This window comes from Mirounga angustirostris, unplaced genomic scaffold (assembly GCF_029215605.1).
Source record: "Mirounga angustirostris isolate CCGP_5_RB_7025 unplaced genomic scaffold, mMirAng1.0.hap1 SCAF_4, whole genome shotgun sequence".
Classification (NCBI taxonomy): domain Eukaryota; kingdom Metazoa; phylum Chordata; class Mammalia; order Carnivora; family Phocidae; genus Mirounga; species Mirounga angustirostris.
In genome coordinates, this window is record NW_026991712.1 from 96,655,708 (window position 1) to 96,676,963 (window position 21,256).

The window sequence follows — 21,256 nt, forward strand, 5'->3', positions numbered from 1 at the left end:
GGGAGCAAGTCAAACCCTATGCCTCATCTCGGCAAATGGAGAAATGCAGCCTGGCTCAGTCCTGGAAGTTGGGTGGAAAAATCAGGGCAGAAAGGGACATTGCTGGGACCCCAAGTGTCTCAGAGGGTTAAGCATCTGCCTTTGGCTCAGGTCATGATCTCAGGGTCCTGGGATCGAGCCCCGCATCGGGCTCCCTGCTCAGTGGGGAGCCTGCTTCTCCCTCTCCCTCTGCTGCTCCCTCTGCTTGGGCTCTCTCACTCTCTCTGTCAAGTAAATAAATAAAATCTTTAAAAAAAAAAAAGAAAGGAACATTGCTGAGACCCCTCTTTCACACCATCCTAGACAGTTGAGGCTTTCCCTTCAGCAGTGTTGCCGTGGAGAGAGGAAATCGAGCCACAGCAAAGCTCTCCAGGAATTAGTTGTGAGACCCTCCAGGGGCAATCCTCCAATCCTTGGAGGGCATTCCAAGTCTTTCCTGGAAACTTGGGATACCTTGTGTATTTCTCCTTCAGCTCCCTTGGGAGTTACTGATTTTCAGTTCTCTCGGGGACCCTTCTTACAGAGAAAAGATCTGCCTTTACTCTTTGAATTAGCTGCTACTAACTCTTAGGTTGAAAAGGAAATGGATATACCTGACCAAGAACCAGAGAAGAGTGTGGGAAGAGAGAGGGTGGGGAGGAACCTGGACCCTCTTAGCTCCTCAGCCTGGATTTGCACTTCCTTCTAAGAGTATATATCCTAAAGAGTGCCCTGAAAGAGAATGCTTTTCAGAGTTGCCTTGTACTTGCTAGAAACATGGTAATGAGTTGGCAGGGCAAAGTCCCATGGTAGAAATCTGTGTTAGGGAAGGCTCCAACTGGGATCCTGATGTTCTGTCAAATGCCCGGAGTCCATCATGTCCCAGCAGGCGGGGCCTGGGGTGTGAGCCTTCCTTTCCCTTTGCAAGGCTGCTAAAATTCGAGGGAGGACAGCAGAATCTGAGAAATTTGTGAACGGGCAAAGGGCGCCTGGGCGGGGGCATCTTAGAGTAGCAGACCTAGAAGTGCCTTACGAGCCAACCGGATGAACGGTCAGCTCCAAGGCTCGGCCGCAGCACCCACCTTCTCTGGGAACCCCTCCAGAAGCCGTCAGCCTTGTCTCCCCCTCACCCCCTCGTACATCCACACATCTCCCAGTCTCAGCCCTTACCGTGTTACATGGAAATGACTTGTTGACGCTTTGTCTCCCTGTCTAGACTGAGGCATCCTTTAGGGAGCCTGTCTCCCTTCTGTACTTCTGTGCCTGGCAGGTCTCAGGAGTGCAGTAAATGTTCTTCGGTTAATCAAACTAAAAGGACTGGCACAGGGTTGGCACAATGCAAGGGCTAGCTTCCTTCCTTTCTGCACATCGGCAGAGTTGGCTTTTGACCCTGAGCATGAAGATTGCTTACTTTGGTTTTTTTTCTTTTTAAGATTTTATTTATTTTTGGGGGGGGGCGTGGGGAGAGAGAGAGAGATGCATGAGCGCACAAGCAGGGGGAGCGGCAGGCAGAGGGAGAAGCAGACTCCCCGCTGAGCAAGGAGCCCGATGCAGGGCTCCATCCCAGGGCCCTGGGATCATGACCTGAGGGAAGGCAGACGCTTAACCAGCTGGTCCACCCAGGCATCCCCGATTGCTCACTTTGAAGATGGGAACCTTTCCAGTCATGCCAGCTTCCACCTGCCCCTCCTGGCCCCCTCGGTCTCCTGGCCTGTGCTCAGGGACCGGGTTACCTGAGCTGAGCATACCTAAGCTGCAGTATAAATTCTAAAGCGGAGAGAGACAAGTTAGGGGGATCATCCACTCTGGGATGTTGTCCATGTAGCCCCCCATTAGTATGCATCACTGAGAGTTGGCTGTGGAGTCCCGTTCTTCAGCACCCCCTCCTCTTACACACCCCGGCTTAGATAGAGTAAGGCAGAGCCACTCGGCTAAGAAATTATCTCTGCTTCCTGCCAAGGAAGGAAGGCAGGAGCAGGAGCTCTTCCTTGGGGGCGAATTATTTAATCACTCGTCTTTCCCCTTGAATCAGTGCAACTAATGAACATCTTTGCTTCTTCCTCCTTTCCCCTCTGCCCTCCTCCTTTCCCATCAGCCTCTTTTTATTCACATTCATTTCCTCTTCTTGCTTTTGCCTGCGTCCTCAATGACTCTACCTGGGGGGGCTGGTCCACATTGCGGGCCAGTCTTTCCCTCTGCTCCTCATCCGTCCCCCACCCTGGCCTCTCCCCACTTCAGGGGCACAATCAGCCTCTTCTGGGCTGTGTCCCCGCTGCTGAGGACCGGAAATGCCAGGACCTGCGGGTGTCACCTGCAGAAAAGGCCCTTGCACTGCCTCTGGGAGGGAGCAGTCAGAACCAGGAGGCGGGGCCGGGCGGAGGGAGCGGGGGAAGAGCAGAGTCATTTGTCATGGCTAAATGGAAATTTATTGCTATAATCCCAGGGCTAGAGAAAAGCTTCAGCAAGGCGGGCAAAGGGGACAGGAACTTCAACAATTGCTAGAAAAACAAGCTACATCCTCCAACCAATCTATTGGCTGGTGGTTCTTATTTCCAAGGTATGGTTGTCCTGGGCCCCCCTGGCAGCTCTGGGGCCTGGGTACCCTGAGGTCAGATGACATGGAGAACCGGGCTGCCCCCCTCTTTGACAGCCCCACGGGTGTCTGCTCTGGGCAGTTGCCAGCCAGGGGTCCAAATAGGAATTCTTCTGCCTGCCTTCTTCCCTTTCTGTGAGGCTGGGGCAGACACTCCCTGGACACTATGCTTACACGAGAGCTCAATCCACAAACCTGGTTTCCTGAACGCCTGGCTCTTCCTTTGGTACTGTGGACGATGCAAAAGAGGATGGTGCGTCCCCGTGCCTCAAACAGTTTGTCATCTAGTTGAGGAGAGAAGAGCAGCACAATGATTGTGGCTTTGTGTTGAGTATGTACGAACAGGGAGGGGTGTGGAGAAGAGAGAGCTCCGGGTGAGCTAGAGGTCAAGCAGTCAACTCGTATTCCTTAATCGGGTATAACAATTTACAAAGTGTACAAAAACTCATCTTGTTTTGGCATTTTAACTCTTCTGCCAGCATTCATTCTTTCACCATTTGAAAGGTGGGGCCACCGAGGCTGCAAAAATTCAAGCTATAGCTTGACTTGGACACCAGTGTTCTGGCTTTGGGTTCTCTACTCCCTAAAGAAGGGTGAGATGAGGCTCAAGGTGAGTAGGATTTAGCTTAGTGCAGAACAAAGGAAAGGAAAATTCAAGGAGGAGAGATAGTGTGAGCAGGATGTAGGCTCGGCACATGGCAGAGGCTTCAAAGTGTTACAGGAATGAATAGATACACAAATGAATTCAAGAATGCCCCACGACCTGGGACAGTGACGAGATGGAGAGGACAGCAGCAGAGTCATCTGTCATGGCTCAATGGAAATCTAGTGCTACAATGCCAGGGCTAGAGAAAGGCTTCTCTAGTTTGCAACACGTGGGCCCAGAGCAGTGAGAGAGAAAGGGTGGATGAGCCGTGGGGATGGCTAGATTATGGATGGAGGGCTGGGGATGCAGGCGCAGGAGTTTGGCTTGATGTGAGAGGCCCAGAGAAAGCCACCGCATTCTGGAACAAGGGCATCTCCCCTGAAGGCGAGAGAGTTGTGCCTACCTCTGTATATTCCATGCTTTGCAGCATGGCCTACCCAAGGGAGCAGCAGTGGAGGGCAGAGTCCCGCGTGGAATTACAAGATGACAGTTCTGGGCTCAGATCTGCAGCTTCTGGGCCTGGCACAGTTCTGATAACCTCTCCAAACTTCAGCTTCTCTACTCCCTCAGAACTCAGCTGAAACATTACTTCCCTGATACTCTGATGAAATCAGGCCCTCTGTCAGAGATTTTCACGGCAACCTCTATTTGTCCCTTGTGGCACTTGTCACAGTTGTAATTAGTTGTCTAATATCCGTGGGTCCAGGACAGGGGCTGTACCTGTCATGTTCAGTGTTGAATCCCTAGCTCAGAGCGTGGAACTGGGAACAGTTCTTAAGAAATATTGGCTTAATGAATGAATGGATTTGTCAAATGGGGATAGTAATATTAACTCACAGAGCAATTGGGGGCAGGTCAGAGGTCGTCTCATAAATTCTTGTTAAAGCAGTAGATAAATGGGAGATTATTGTCATTGGGACCTGGATAAAGACCATGCTGAGAGTAGGGGTGGGGACAGACTCCAGTGTCATCATCCAGGGTGAGGTCAGGGGGAGAGGGGTTTAGAATGGCAGGGATATATGGAAGGAAGAATGACAAAGCACAGTGCTCAGCTGTCCATATATAGAATGAAGATGAGAAAAGAAGTCTTAAAGTTTCCAGCCAGAAAGATTCAGGGAATGAAAAATGTCCCCTGGGGCAATGGCGAGCCCTTTCTCTAGGGCTCCGTTGGCCTCCCACATCCCCTCTCCAGAGTTTTGTCTGTCTTTCCTTCCTGCACTATCTCTGGTTCTTTATAATTCTCTGCTTGGGTGTTTCTTTGTCTCCATTTACATTTTTAGTCTTTGGCCCCTCCCTGCCTCGGACTCCCAGGCTGCACCTTCTTCTTCTTTTTTTAAAGGTTTATTGATTTGTTTTAGAGAGGCAGGGGAGGGGCAGAGGGAGAGAGAGAATCTCGAGCAGACTCCCCGCTGAGCATGGAGCCTGATGTGGGGCTCCATCTCAAGACTGTGAGACCATGACCTGAACTGAAACCAAGAGTTGGATGCCCAACCAGCTGAGCCACCCAGGCGCCCCCAGCCTGCACCTTCTATTCTTGTCAAATTTTTCTTCCTCTGCTTCTTTCCTCTGCCTTTAGATCCTTTTGGCCCACCTTGTCTTCACTCCCACTCTCTACTTGGTGCTTTCCCCTTTGGATGTTTCTCTCTTCCCATCTGCCTTCCCGCCACTTATCTTCTGTTGCTGGCATCCTGGATGCTTCCTGGGACCTGCCAGGTGGGTCAACAACAACACTGTGGGTTTCTCATGGTTATTCTCTCAGCCCTTCCACCCCACCGCCTGATATGGTCTCCCCTCAGTTCTTCCTGCCTGAATTCTGAAACCAAGCAGATACCTGCTGATTGGTGAAGTAGGCCCCAGGACTGACAATATTTCAGCCTCTTTTAGATCCCTTTCTATGTTTCCCCTTGTCCAAATGGAGCAAACCTGAGGATTTCCCGCCCGTGGGACTCAGCCTTCCCCATCCCCAACCTAGAATGCCTTGTGTTCCCTTGTCTGCTCTGCCGGGCTCCAGCCTCCCTCCTTCCTCCTAACCTAATAATGAGGCAAATACCTCACTGTCTCTTTGTGCCTTAATTTAATTCCCTGTACATTTGTCTTCACATCAGAATGCCTGTCTAGAAAACTGTCAGGGGACAGACATGGCCCCGGCTTCTGTCACTATCTTTCAGTCTAGCCCAGTGTTATACAAAAGTGGGCTCCTCATAAACATTTTCTGATACCAATGTTCATGATGTTGCTGGATGAAGGTGATGATAAGTAAGATGAGTCCTGGCAATATTTCTGGAGCCATGCCTGGCACATAATAGGTATTCAATAACTATTAGTAGACTCTTAATCTGAATGATAATGTTAATTACTTTTCAAGACTGCTTTTGTGAATGCAAATAATGAAAACAGATTCAGAGGAGCTTAAGGTAGAAGGAGACTCTATAGGGGTGTAGGTGAGCCTGGACCCAAGGGCGGGCCATACATCTGGGCTGCACTGGAGTCCGGAGGCTGGAAGTAGAACGTTGTCAAAGCTGTCCAGCTATTTGGTCTTGTCTCTCCCTGTACAACAGCTCTCTTCTCTTTCTCTGAGACAAGTTTCCTCTGCTCCTCTGTGTGCCTGGCAGGATAGGGCCACCCGGTCCTGGCATTAGTCATCTCTCTAAGTTCCGAGGCCACCAACTTGCGTTCCAGTTCTTCACGTCCGTATTTGTCAGAGAGAAATGTGATTGGCCCCGCGGAGGTTAAGCCCCTTTGGCCACTTGGCTGTGGAGGGGAGCAGGATCACGTTCTTCAAACAGGCACAGAAACACTCCCCTCCAGAGTGACAGGAGCGATTCTTAAAAGGGATGGTATGTGTTGGTGGAGGGGTGGTGTTGGTGGTCGGAACGGGGCAGATACAATGGCAAGTGCCCCTTGCACAAAATAGGGTAGAAAGAATGAAGTCCGTCAGATCGGATAGAGCCATGTCAGTCAACTTGAGCTCTCACAGCCAGTTACCTGGGACTTGTGCATCTCAGTTGGGGGCCACTCCGTGAAGCTGGGTCCCCAAATGAGTGCGGGACTTAGCTCGTCCAGGGGGAGGAAAGCAGCACCAGAGCACGCCTCGATGCTTCACCCTCGGGGGACCTTCAGGTCCAGGTCCGCCCTGTCTGCCCTCCACTCATTTCCCGTCCGCTCCCAGGAAGGGAGATTTATAAACTGAGCCAAGCCTGAGTGGCAGCCCTTTCACAGAAGCTGATTATGCAGGCAAAAGTTCGTGCGCTCCTGGAGAAGATAAAGAGAGGCATCTTCCCACACTGGCTGCAGCGATGGATGAGTTTACCCTTTTTGCCCTTCTGCAAATGATTACTTTGGTTCAGATAAGGAGCCCAAGTGGCTGGCAAACCAGCAGATTCCTATAATCTTTTTCCTAAGATTTGAGCTTAAACAACTTCAATCATCCGCCCCATCACCCCCCCCCCCCCCCCACCTCTTGCAATATCTACTTTGTGATCTCCTCTGAGAAGAAACAAATGTTTGGGCTTCTTGGCAGGTCCGGGTGGTCTGGAAGCACGTGGATGCCGGGAAAAAGCAAAGTCCACCTAGCAATGGAGTACTGTGGTTAAGAATTCAGGCCTGGCCTAGACAGAACAGGGTTTGCATCCTGGTCGGTTGCCCAATAGTTATTAAAGTATTTTTATGATTATTTTTAAAATTTATATTTAAATAAAATCATGGGTGGGGCGCCTGGGTGGCTAGTCGGTTAAGTGTCTGCCTTCAGCTCAGGTCATGAACTCAGGGTCCCGGGATCGAGCCCCGCATCAGGCTCTCTGCTTAGTGGGGAGTTTGCTTCTTCCTCTCCCTCTGCTTCTCTCCTGGCTCATTCTCTCTCTCAAATAAATAAATAAAATCTTTAAAAACCAAAACCAAAACCAAAAAAAAAAATCATGGGCAACCTAAGAATCATGGGGATTTCTTTACATTATTTTATAGTCTGGTTTTGTTTTTCTTTTGCATTATATTTTGAGAGAATGTCATAATCTTTTCAGCGCCTTGGGCCTTTAAGTTCTGGGTCTTTCATTTATTAAATGTTACCTGGGTCAAATAAGTAAATAAACTAATTGTATACCAATCCCATGTGGATATTCTGAGGATAAAATGGGATAATCCATGTGAGCCCCTAGCCCAGCTCCTGGCACATAATAAGCACCCCCTAAATTGAGCTATTACGTGGTATATATAATGGAATATTACTCAGCCATAAAAAAAGGAAATCTTGCCATCTACAACAACATGGATGGAGCTAGAGAGTATTATGCTAAGTGAAATAAGTCAGAGAAAGACAAAGACCATATGATTTCACTCATATGTGGAATTTAAGAAACAAAACAAATGAACAAAGAAAAAAAAAGAGAGAGAGAGGCAAACCAAGATACCGACTCTTGGCCATAGAGAACAAGCTGATCAGGGGGGAGGTGAGTGGGGGATAGGTGAAACAAGTGATGGGGATTAAGGAGGGCACTTGTGATGAGCACTGGGTGATGTATGGAAGTGTGAATCCCTATGTTGACTCCTGAAACTAATATTACACTGTATGTTAACTAAATGGAATTAAAATGAAAGCTAAAAAACAAATAAAATAAATAACTTATAGTTACTATCATTATCTCATAAAGTGACCATCAACTCTGAGAAGAGAAGTGCTTTTAAAAATATGGGCCTGAAGTTGGCAAACAGCCACATCCTGATGGAATGATTCCCTTGGTGGGCACTACCTGAAATTTAGGGTGGGGTCAGGCTGGGGCAGCAGAAGCAGGAGGGGGAGGAGGGGGCATCCTGCTTTCTTTTTCTTTATTTCTTTTTACTTATTATACACCCTGCTGAAGTATTTTCCCAATACTTCAGCATCTAGAAAAGTATGCAAACAATCAAGCGCTAACATCTTATATCCCCCTTGGATTGAACCTTTCCTATTCAATTTCTCTCATCATTTTAGGATTCAGATGGTACATGTCATTCTATCCATTCCGCTGTGGTCCTCTGGCCTGGCCTGAGATTTAGGAATCTCTTTCTTGGAGTTGGAATTTCCTCCTTCATTTATCATCATTTGGTTCTTATTTTACACTGTCAAGAAAGTTATTTCTCAAATCTCACCTAAGGACTAGGGTTCTCTCTGAGTCTCCTGAGATTATGGGGTATTGGAGAACATTCCAGATTCCTTGCTACCTCTTGGTAAGAGAATTGTTTGATTGATTGATTGATCCATCCATCTATTCATTCATTCATTCACTCAGCTATTCTTGAGCATTTACCAAGGACTGGTCTCTGTGCTGGGCAATGGGCATCTGGGCTTTTGTGAGACATTTAAACTGCCCCTGACCCATTGAGCTGAGCTGCCAGGGAAGGAGGTATGACACTGAGATCTTTCCTCCCCAGATAGCAAGGCAGTAGTTCCCATACCTCGTATTCATTCTTGCTCCTAAACCCACTTGCTGATTCTCTAATTGAATAGTTTGCACAAAGAGTAAATTTTCTTCATATTTTCAGTGCCTGCCTGGCTTTTCAGGCAGAGGATAATATCCCTTTGTGTGCTAATCGGCTTTCCGGGATCATCCACATTCTCTAGCTTCTCAAATGAAACTCGACCTGGGCCCTCTTGGGCAAATAGAATCCTGGAATTTGCATAAATGATTAAATCTGGCCTTTTAAATTGGGCCAGGGTGCTTCCCAGCTTGCTCTGTGCTCCCTCCTCGTGGGCGTGGCTCTGTGGCACACGGGAGAGCAGCGCCTTTGCCCCCCAAGCCTGCGGGCAGTGGGCACAGGTGGTTCAAGGTTAGTGGGTGAAGAGCTCTAGCTTTACAGCTCAGTCCCAGCTCTGCCATTACTAAGTGTAAAGCCTGGGGCAAATTCCCTGAATTCTTGCTGTCTTACTTGTCTCATCCATAAAATGGGGCTAATAGCTCCAAACTGTTGCAAGAATGAAAGCAGGTAATGCCGGGAAAGCGATGCAAACAGTGTTTCAGCCAGAGCGAGTAAGCAGTCGTTAATAGAAACAACAACAACAATGATCGTTTTCCAAGTGGAAGAGGCAGCAGGGGTCTGCAAATTCCATTTTGTGTCTTGGGGTTTGTTGGCAGGTTCCACGGAGGTAGCTGCCTCATGCTACAGTGGAAGGAAGGAAGGAAGGAAGGAAGGAAGGAAGGAAGGAAGGAAGGAAGGAAGGGAGGGAGGGAGGGAGGGAAGGGAAAGTTGCATTTATTAAGACAGACACCGGGCTGGGTGCATTCTCTGCTTTCTCACTTAACTTGCAAACACCTCCACGAGGCATTAGGCATTGCAGTCCCCCCATTCCAGAGAAGGAGGCTACCACAGACGCTGGTAGCTTGCACTAGGATCACAGGGGGCCCGGAAGCAGTGAGCGCAAGTGATGAGCTGCTTCCATGCTAGCAGAAGAAATGAGAAGAGTAGCTATATTGATTTGTCTGTTCAGGCTTGGGCCCTACACATATCATCTATCTCCACTCCCTGAGTTGTTAGTGCCCGAGTTTGCAGGTAAGAACAGGAAGCTCAGAGGAAGCAAATGGCCCGGCCAAGGGCAGAGCAAGCACGCGATTGGATCTCTCTGCCTGCCAGGCTGGTGCTCCCTCCCGAGTAGCTGGAATTGCCCTGCTCTGCTGGGAGGCGCCTATGTGATCTTGGGCAGGTCACTTAACTCATTTACAGTGCAGCTTCTTTCCCTATAAAACAGAAGATGACAGCTGCCCTGCCTGTCTCTGAGGTCTGCCAGGAGCCTCAAATGGGGTAATGGATGTGAGAGGGCTTTATCAACTGGAAAGCTCTGTAGAGTTGGAGGGGTTATAACCATCACTCCATAAAACTCCCACACGCAGCACGTCTCCATCTCCCTCCTGATGCTGTTGCCCGGCTTTAGCTTTGAGAGTCTGCCAGATCAGCTTCCTGTCTCCTGGCACCAGGGAGGAAGGTCCTCCTGCCTCTGCAGTCCCACTGCCTCACTGGAGACTCTCAGAGCGTGCTGCATGGCGGAGGCTTGAACCGGACCCAGGGCGTGGTGGAATGAGCCCACCGGGTCTCCCCAGCCGACAGGGGCTGTGTCTGGGGGGCCTCTGACCTCTCTCAGGCCTGCAATCCCTGTCCCAGGCCGGAGCTCTGCTGGGACCTCACTGAGCACCTCTGAGCTCCCCAAAGTCCCCCACTGCAGCTAGACGACTCTGGTCAAGTAGCTTCCCTGCCCAAGGAGCTTAGACTTTCCATTTTCAGTTGCTTTCAATTGAGGGCTCGGAAGAAACCACCTCCCACATGTTAAGGACTCCTTTTAAACTCAGTTCCTGCAGGCTTTTCTCTCTCTCTCTCTTCTTGCCTCCTTTGCCCTCAACCTGAGAAACAGGCCTCCCCCCACTCCTCCTCAACGCGGCCACATCCAGTAGCTGGGAGCTCACCTAAGCCTTCTAATTGGACTGTTTCCCTTTGGGACTCCTTCTGATGGCACGGCTGTAGAAGCCTGTAAACATGATCTTGTCCAACCTTGTCATGCCACGGATGAGAAACGGAGAGCAGAGCAGAGAGTATTTATTCAAGGGCTCTCGGTGTATTAGCTCCCTTCATCCTTGGGAGGATCTTGTTGCGATGTGGTGGAAGTGGAGGGTGTTCAGGTTCGCCTCATTTGACATGGTCAGGTTCACTGAGTGCAAGCCACGTTCCAAAATGACCAGCAGGAGACATGGAAGACTTAGCCATACTGTTTTTCTAGAATATTCTATGTACACGACTATCCAGAGGCACGAGGCCAGGATAAAATGATCTTGGGAGTTTGCCTTTCCCTGAAACTGTTTTGTGGTTGTCTGCTGCATCCGGTTCCTAAGCTGTGGGAGAGGTTCCTAGGTACCTCGCAGCTTTTTGGCACTTAGGAAATGTGAAATAATCGTTATTGTCAGTTGTAGCCTAAAGGAGTAAGCTGCATGACATTCCTTTCTCCTACCTGCTCCCGTGATCAAAAAGACAAAGCAAATGAGACGATCTCCTCCTTGCCCAGAGACAATCTCATTGCCTCCGCTCCGACGACCATATAGCAGCGAGCGGTGTTATTGCCGTCTCTCCAAAACAGATGGGAGACCAACCTTACCAGAGGAGTGAAGAGTTTGCTATTCAAGCTTAGCTGCAAACTTGACAGTGAAACACATCCCAGAATCAAAGCCTTCTTTCTCTGCTGCCTCCAGGTTGGAGGCTGTTTCCCTAGCCCAGTGTGGGGAAGGCAGAGGAAGTTTCCTTCAGCTTTTTGAAAAAAGGCTCGGGTCCTGCCGTGGCCCCTACTACTCCAGACGGCAAGTGGGTCACTTGGGCAAGCACACAAGGAGGGTCCCACCGCACTGGGGCTGTATGGGCAGAGTCTGCTGCAAGACTCCCTTCCAGTTGGCTCACTTATTTATAGGCAAAGCTGAGAGCTTTGGGGGATGGGTGCAACAGGGACTATTGGTGGCAGGTTTTGCCTCCCCCTATTGTCCCCAATAATTCAGGGCTGGCTCCACACTTGCCTACCCCACGTAGTGAAATAAAAGCCCTACTGTTAAGGAGGATGGTCTAGTGACTATATACAACCCGGACATGCCCTACCTCTGCCTCCTTTATCTCTGAGTACCCGTCTTACCCCCCTACCCCCCAAACTTCATCCCAATGAGGCTCAGCAAAGTATTCCACCAACCCCTACAGTCCTCTCCCTTGGGGACTTCTGGCAAACACATTCTCTCTAGCTTCTTACATCTCCAGAGATATTTTACTTCTCTTTATGGTTGGCGTCTGGGGGAGTGGCCTGGCTGGTCCACCCTTGATTCTGTTCAGACTACAGGTTTTTCACCTCGCTGGGTCTGCTTGGGAATTCTAATCCGTACGTTGTGGACCCTGACTCCCGTTTTCTCTCCTGGGACTGATGCCAACCTGTTTCCAGCTCTAGTTTGCTCCGGCTCTCCTCTTCCTATACCCCTGTACCCAAGAAAAGCCATCTTCTTCCTGCTCTCTTGGCACTGGCCTCCCAAGTTCCCAGGGAAGGTTCAAACTTTGTTCTCCTATTCAGATGGCCTTTCTTCCTGCCACTACATACCCTGTTTATCCAGAGCCCATCTCTGGCCATGAGGGAGTTGCTGGGCAGCTGGTTTCCCAGGGTTAGTGCTCTGCTGCCCCCTGGGGACGCACATTCTACAGGCCCGTTTGGGAGACCCGTAGTTTCCACATCTAGGATAAACCAAAGGAAAGCTCCGAAGTCAACATTCTTCTTTATATGCTTGCTTCCCTTTCCTCCCTCCGCATCCCCCTTCCCGCCCCCCCCCCCCCCCCGCCACTCCTACTGCTTCTTCTAAGCCCACAGATGTTTTCTCCAGCTGCATGAGCCCCTGCAGAAGCCAGGTGAGAGTGTCATGGCTTTCCTTCCAGCTCAGGGTTGGGGCCTGTGGAGAGCAGGCTGGTTCCTTCCAAGCTGCCAGATCCTTTTGTCCAGGGAGAAAGCAATCATTGTAGATTTGCTCCAGCCTGGGCCCCGCTAGAACAAACACACATGTGCATATTAACACCCACATGCCAAAAATTCAATTCCAGCAAACAACCAGACCCTGCTAATTAAAATGTCTAATCCATTTAAATGAATGCAACAATTAACTTAGCCAGACCATAATTGCGTGATTTGAATACTCGTCCTTTTCATTCCCATCTAGTTGGCGGGAAGACTCATTTCCTGGGTGGGGTCCAAACCTCGTGATCTTTGAAATGAATTTTATTGCTCGGCTTCCCTCTACAGAAGGCCTCGCCCCTCACCTGTCACCTGTCACTTCACCCGATGAGACTGACCCCTGCTTTCCGGAAACTTGGGCCATCGTGGATTACTTCTGGTTCAAGCCATGCTGATGGAGAAACACATTGGGTCAGAGTTATCCTGTCCCTGGAATGCTCCTTCCCTGCAGGTGCCTCTCTTGGAATTTCTACCTGGGATGGGAAAATTGGGGGCTGTGATCGTCTCTGTTGTTCCTATTCCTGCTCCATCCAAAGACTGCCACTTTAACCCTGTTAGCATCAGGGCCAGAGAGATAGAGAGAGAGAGAGAATCAAAGAGACAAAAAGAGAATCAGGGACTGAGATACAGGGAAAGAGAGAGGGGCATCTTTTGCCCACACAACTTGAGTATAGGAAAGATAAACATCAGAGACGTATTCTCATCACCTGTGCCTGGACCTAAGGGCTCCCGCCTGCCCCCATCTCTGGTCTGCTCTTCACCTCCTGACTCGCATCTTGAAACATTTATTGAGTGTGTACATGCAAGGCCCCGAGGTGGTCGCTGGAGAGAGATAAGACAAGAGCATCAATAAGTAGAAGTAAACAGAAGGGGTGCCACGAGAGAGGTACGAGAGACTGCAGCGGTCGTCCTAGAACGGCCACATGGCACAGCATGGGGTCTTGTGCGCAGAGCTGGACAGAAGCAGAGGCTGGGGCACTTGAAGAGGTGTTTGCATAGCAAGAGTGCTGTTTTTACTGAGATTCCGGGGGCGGATCCAGGTTTTTGGGAGCGTGAAGCTTTTTAATTGACAGGGAGGTTATTTAAGGAAACCCCCCCAAAATTGTGAATAAGGAATTAGGCATAAAATCAAATATTTATTTCAAATGGAAAATAGATCATCATAAATTATATATTTTTAAAGCTGACAATACCACAAACACCACAGAAAAAGAATGGACTTAAAAAAAGAATTAGCTGACTGGCACACCTCTTAGAACGTTTTCTTCCTCTGTTTTTTTGGTCGCATGCTCTTTGATGCTTCTTCATAGGACGTCAGTTGTGGAGTGTCATTGTCTAAAGAGAGAATAAAAGGAGAATTCTGTCTTTCTTCTGACACAGCTGATCAAAATCTGTTTTTTTTATAAATCATAGTTCGGATTCATAAACCATGAGGCTCCACACACACACGGCGCATGTTTCTGGGTTAACGCCACCGGTTTGTGCCCGGCAACTTCGGAATTGGGGTAGATTCCGTGGGAGGAGCCATGGGCACGGTCACCATGCATTCACTCTCTGGCTCTGCCCCCCCCCAGCGCCCCACGCGCGCTCCCCCCCACCCTGTCACGGTGCTGTGATTTGACACAGTGGGTGGGAAGCGTACTCCCTGAGTCATTTCTTTTTTTTTTTTTAAGATTTTTTTTATTTATTTATTTGAGACAGAGAGAATGAGAGAGAGAGAGCACATGAGAGGGGGGAGGGTCAGAGGGCGAAGCAGACTCCCTGCCGAGCAGGGAGCCCGATGCGGGACTCGATCCCGGGACTCCAGGATCATGACCTGAGCCGAAGGCAGTCGCTTAACCAACTGAGCCACCCAGGCGCCCCTCCCTGAGTCATTTCTAAGCAGTAACTCAACTAACTGGAAAACTGGGAACTAGTTACATGTAACTAACCCAGCTAAAAGCTTTCCCCGTTCACCTCGGCCTGAGCTGGGTCCCACGGTCACTCTGGGGCAACTGCTGAGAAGCCAAGTGTGATGGAGGGAGGCTGGGATGGGAAGAGATAGCTGGTTTCACTACTCGGGCTTAAAACATATTACTTTAGAAAGTTTTACAAAAACATAAGATCATGTAAATACATCGCCAGGGCCTCTCCTGGAACCTCCAGGGGCTTCTGAGAAGTGAGGGGCCTTGATGTGTACAGCTGCATGGTTTTATCATAAAGTTATCTTTATAATATATATATTATATAATATATGATATAATAATAATTATACATATAATATATATTTTATATATAAATATATAAAATATAATATATATTTTATATAAATATATAAAATATATAAAAAATATAAAATATATATAATTATAATATATAATATAAAAAATATAATCTTCGATTATAAACTTATTTGGGAAGGTGATGGAAATTGCTAGAGAGATGGATCTCTCCCTGCTTACCCCTTAGGGCTGAAGAGAGATAGAGAGTGTTGCACAGTAATGAAGGGTATCCATTTTGGAGTCGGTGGTTCTGGGTTCAAGTTCTGGCTCTGTAATTTAGGAGTTCTGTGACCCTGGGCAAACCGCCTCCACCCCAGCTTTCTCATCTGTGAAAAGGGGGTCCTCATAGAATCGGCATGCCGGATAAATGTGACAATGCATGAAAGGTATATAATAGCAAATGATCGCTGCTGGCTGTTCTTTATTTTTCAGAGGGAGGAGAGATAACTTGCAGCTCCTGGGTGGCAGGGTGAGAGTGGAGGGCAGAGTCTCCTAAAGGAGGGACATTTGACCTGGGCCTTAAAGTTCTGGGACCAAAACATTTGAAATGGGGAGACCGTGGAGATGTGTCCAGTTTGGCTGGAAAATTTATTATGAGTTTAACAAGGTAGTTTGGGGCGGAGAAGGGCCATAGGCGCTAGGCTTTATTTCGCACGATTTGACACGATCAGATCTAGGATTCTGAAACACAAGTCCTGGGCGGTGGGAGAGGACGACTGAGTGGGGAGGAAGCATGGAGTGTGAGGCTTGCTGGTAATTATTGAGATAGTCCTGGCAGGACGTGGAGGACCGAACCGGGCAGGGTCAGAACATGAACGCACATCGAGAAGAACAGGCTCCACGCTGACGGCATGGTTAGCCTGAATCTCTCTGAATTGTTTATCCTGCTCTCTGCTGGGGCTTGACAAATAGGAGATGAGGCCGGCAGAGCTGTGGCTGGTGCCAGGCTGCGGCCAGGCCCTTTCAGGTATGCACAGTGCCCTCGCTTGGCAGAATCCTGCTCCCTGGGCCTGAAGGGTCACTCCCAGCGCTGGCTGCAGCTGGCTGACTTGTCCTCACATCTGAGTAGGCTCTTTCTCAGCCGGGGGGAGCTGCCAGCAAGTGCCGGCCTCCAGCAGGCTGATGGGCAGTGCGATTTATTTTAGGCTGAAATGACATCGGGACAACAACACCTCTTGCGGAAAACGATTTAGGCCCTGTCATTGCTAGCCTGGAGGCGGGGAGGGAGGTCGCTCTCTCCTCTCAGCACCCGCCAGAGTAGCAAGGATGGCATTAGCAGGCCCCTTTGGACACAGAGACTCAGAGCCCCCTCTCCTGGCCACCTGCCTGGAGCCTCAACCCACAATCTCGTGTAGTGATACCAGGCAGGCGCCAGAGATGAAGGGATTGGGCTCAAGGCATTAGCCAGCCTGGATGCGGCATTTTGCCCAAAGGTTTCTACCTCATTTGGATCGAGTGCTGTTCTGAAGTCTCTGCCCATTGATTCAGAAGATGGTTGCAAACCCAATAAATCATTAATGGTCATTCTCACACATCCATTTGCACGATACAGAAGATGGAGGCACAGATTGCTTCAGATCAGGCAAAATGGAACTTAAGTCCCTTATTACAGATTCTATATCTCATGAGAGACCCACCCCCTCTCATTTGCCTGTGTTCATATCTTTATCCCAGTTGCATAGTGCCTAATATAGTTTTTGGCACATCAATTAGTATTAATTTGTTGACTGATTGCATTCTGAGATGAATAATAATTTGGACCAGGTAATTTAATTTCTATTATTTTATTATGGGAAGGAGGAGGGAAGGCTAGTATATGTCTTCATTTATTCACTCATTCATGCCATGAATATTTATCGAGTGCTTACTGTGTTCTAGGCACTGTACTATGTGCAGGAGACAGAACAGCAAACAGGCTACAGCTCCTGCCTCAGGGAGCTACGGTGTCATGGTAGATAGGTAAGTACTTAACACATCACCTTCGGGGAAGTACCTTGTGCTGTGTAAGCACATTCCAGGCACACTTAACCCAGACAAAGGGTGCAGGGGGTGGTGGTCAGGGAAGGCTTATTAGGGGCGTTGAGGTCTCCCCTGGGAGCTGAGGGAAGTGTGGGAGTTAGCCAGGTGACAGGTGGTGGGGAGGTGCAGGTGAGCCCAGTCCATGGCCCAAGGCACCATGGAGCAGATCCTGGTCTAGAGGAAGAGTTGGCTAAAGAGAAAAGGTAATTGCAATAGTGCGGAAGTCCTGGGATTGGGGGAAGGAGTACTTAAGGGAGATTTTACCGATGAAGTGTTTCTGGAGACACACAACTGAACTGAGTCCAGGCAACTCAAGATGAAGGCCATTATGGTTTCTCACAGAAGCAAAGGGAAACCAGAACAGCCAGGATGGTTCTAGTGTGCTCACTAGTACAGCCTCTTTGGTCGGGCCTGACAGGGAACGCCAGGAGTTCCAGCTGCCGGGTCTCTGGGTGCTCCCGACTTCAACTTCCTGGGAGGAAAACTCTGATTGGCCAGATTGGGTCAGGGGTCTCTACCTTTGCATCAATCAGGCACGGGAAGGGAGGGGCCTATGGGTCAGGGGTCTACCCTTTGCTCTACCTTTGCACCAATCAGGCACGGGAAGGGAGGGGCCTATGGGTAGACATGGTCAATCCTACCTTGACCCTGTGAAGCCTACCTTCAGCTCTGTGGTTTTTTTTTTGCTTTGTTTTTAGAGTGCAAATAGGGAAGGGGGGCGTTTCAGTAAGAGAAGGTGCAGTAGAGAGGTAGGAAGTTAGGAAGGTTTCCTGATGTCTTCACCTTATTGAGCTGGAAAGGTCTGGTGCTTATTTGCAAGGACCATGGGTTTCTCTTCTTCCATGCCAGCCATTTCTGCCCGTGACTGGATCTCACACACCCAACTCTAGCACTGCTAGACTTTGGTATGTCCTTCAGCGTCTCTGACAAATTCAGGAATCTGGAGTCCTGAGAAGTTTCCAGGGCTATGACTTAAGGGCTTGGGGGGAGAAAGATATTTTGGAAGTGTGGGGCAGTGGAGAAACTCTGTAGACATCTAGGGAGAGGGAGGGGGTATAGAGAAATGTGCTACTTTCCTAAGTCTGATTTGGGTTTATCCAAGTGAATAATTTCTCAGGTAGCCAGGAGGAGCCATAAGCCCCACAAGACTGGGGCTGCTCAGAATTCAGGCTGTAGTTCTGACAGCTTCAAGTTGGAATCAAGCTTAGCACTGGGGCCTGTGAGGTCCTTTGCTTGCTTCGCTCTATCCTCCAGGCCCAGGGCAGAATTCCCAGAGGCTGAGAACATTGCTGTGCTGTGTCTTTGCAGATTCATGTTAGGGGCAGATGAGTATTTAGCCCCTCACTCCTCTTTGCTTGCTTACCAGGCAAATGGCTTGATAGTCCCTGGCCTAGGGAGTGAGAAGGAGTCAGGCTCTGAACAGACATCTTTGCTTGGAGAGAGGACACCCTCCAGCCTCTTCCTCTTGGTGTCCTAGGCTATGGACCGGTCTCACCTACCCCTCTCCACCACCTCTTCACCTGGCTAATGGACACATTTCCCAAGAGCACTTGGCCAGTTGGGTGGGCAATTGTTCTTAGCCTCTTAAGATCTTAGACAACCCAGTCTAGAAGGCTTCTCAGATATCTGTTAGTGCATCCTTTGATTTTATAGAGAAGGAAGTTGTGCCCAGAGAGAGGATGGGACTTGCCCAAGGTCAATCAGCTAATTTGTAACAGAACTGACACCAGAACCCAGACCTCTCAAAGCCAGGTGAGCCATCACTTGTGTTGCTTCTCGCACCTCACATTTCTGTGGGAGGACTGAATGTGCTGAGACCTTAGAGCCAGCTTCCCTTTTGCTGTCACCTTCCCAAGGGTCAGGGTCGTTCTCAAGCCAGCTCCAGGGGTAAGAAATAACTCCTGAACTTCCCTCTTTTCCATTAAGCATTTTTCCTTGGATAAGGAGATCTTGGATGCAAGAGTCAGACCCAGGCTTTGCTAGGAGTCACTTGATTCAAGGACATGCTTCTTAGAGCTTTATCACCAATTTAAGGAGCCCCTAATCCCAGGCTCTATTGACCTGGAGGACAAGTATACTTTTAGTAGAAGGCCCCTCATCATATCTGAACTACAGAAGAGAGCAAGAGAGCAAGAGGAACTGAACTGGGTTGTGGGGTGGTTAGACCACTTGCCAGCTTGCAGACTTTGTGCTCTAGACGATTTTGTATGGACGGGGTGGTGACAGCAGTGGCCCAAACTCCTAGAGATCTCCCAGTCGTCCAGGGATGCTGTGATCAGTTCAAGGCCAGCGGCTTTGCCTGCCTTTCAGAGCCAACAGCCTCTTCAGATGAGAGAGGATGTGAGCCTATCAGCTTTTCCCTTCCCTTTCAGGGAGAGCTTCTTTAGGACTTGAAGTGCCAATGTCACAGCTCCAGGGACAATGATTTTATCATTTCTTTAGAGAGTAGTATGATCTCTCTCTCTCTCTCTCTTTTTTTTTTGTTAGGAGGAAAGGGAAATGATCAAAAAGAGAGAGAGAAGAGTTTTGAAAACTTTTTTAGTTGGTGGATTTTGTGTGTGTGCATGCATCTGTGCACGAGCATGTGTGTGCGCCCGTGCTTACTCTAAGGCAGCTCTTGATGAGCAGCAACCTTCGATATCCGGAGCTATACCCTGTTTACTCTTCACTGGTAGACTCTGGGTGTTTGGTAAATAGAACACCTCTAAAGCACGGCGATAAGCCCCACTTGAGGGCCAAATTGGGTGTCTCTTTACTGTAGTAACAAACATGACAATGATTTACTAGAGGGAAAAATGACAAAATCCAATCCTTCCTGAAAATGATAATAGCTCACAGTTACTGGGCAAGTACTCAATGGCAGGCACTCTTACAAGCTCTTCACACACTCAGGATTGACTCATTTGATCCTTCTTTTAACTCTGGGTAGGTAATTTTGTTTTCCTCTTTGTATGAATCATGAAGAAACTGAGGCCCTGAGGGGCTAAATAATTTGCCCAAATCACACTGGTGGCAAGAGGTGGAGCCAGGACTTAAACTCTGCTGTTTGGTTCCAGGTCTTTCCTGGCTCTTAGCTGCCATGTGATCTTCTACTTCTATTTCTACTTCTACTACTGCTGTGTCTTCTTTTCTTTCTCATTTTCATTCTCCTTCTTCCTTTTTGATACTTCTTCTTAAGGCCCATGTCTGAGTGATTGCTCTGACACCTACTGCAATAGAATCTGAAAGCTGTGGGGTTAACTCAGTACCTACTGGGAATGGCTGTGTCAGGGAGAAGACTGGCCCAGATACATCCTCAAACTACCACCCAACTCTGCAGTTTCTAGGAGATTTGACCACTATTGCTGGCCACCTGCTTGCCTCCCCCAAAGCCTGTAAAATGCAGGCCATTCTCACTGGCAGATCAGTCGTGGCTAATTCAGGGCTAGTTTCCCTCCACACCAACCCCCACGGCGCAGTTGTCCAGGCAATGCTGAACAGTCTCCAGTGATGGGGACCTTACTGTCCCACAAAGCAGCTCTTTGCATCTTTGGATAATTGTGATCGTTGAGAGTTGGGGCTGAAGTCTGCCTTCCTGTAGCAGTCTTCCACCTGTCCCTTGGTGGAAGAGATTTGGGCCCTCAACCACAAGCAACCTTTGAAAATTTTGGAGAAAACCTTTACCTATACCCAGAATCTTCTCTTTCCTAGGTGACACCTTCTCAGTTCCTCCTACGACAGAACTTGAGGACCAGCCTAGCCTCTCAATGGCTTGTCCACATTCCTGTTAATGAATCACTGAGATGTGGCCTGGTAAGAACAAAGCATCGCAGGGCAGTCCCTTCCCTCCTTGCAGAGATTCTATTAACGAAGCTTCAGGTGAGAGTCACTCGAGACAAACATCCCAGGCTACTTACAAGGCTTATGATTGATAATCTCAGGCATCAGAGGAAGTATCTGCAGCTTCACATAGGAATCATTTGAAGATCTTTTAAAAAATAGTAGAAACTCTTATTAATTGGTCTGATATGCTGCCTAAGTATTAGGATTTTAAAAACTCTTCAGGTATTTCTAGTGTATGGCCAAGATACGAAAACCTGGTCGTACTAAGACCAAGCTGGAATGTAATTCTTTTTTTTTTTTTAAGATTTTATTTATTTCTTTGACAGAGAGACACACAGCAAGAGAGGGAACACAAGCAGGGGGAGTGGGAGAGGGAGAAGCAGGCTTCCCGCTGAGCAGGGGGCCCGATGCAGTGC

General features: G+C 48.8%; 1 long non-coding RNA gene across 1 annotated transcript in view; it reads left to right on the forward strand.

The window, feature by feature from the left end:
* Positions 1-20,865, forward strand: part of LOC135363996 (uncharacterized) — a 53,575-nt gene extending 32,710 nt beyond the window's left edge. The window contains exons 2-4 of the long non-coding RNA XR_010410426.1: positions 13,027-13,189; positions 16,878-16,958; positions 20,709-20,865. This is a non-coding gene — a long non-coding RNA (uncharacterized LOC135363996). The remainder of the gene's footprint in view (positions 1-13,026; positions 13,190-16,877; positions 16,959-20,708) is intronic.
* Positions 20,866-21,256: the final 391 nt, after the last annotated feature.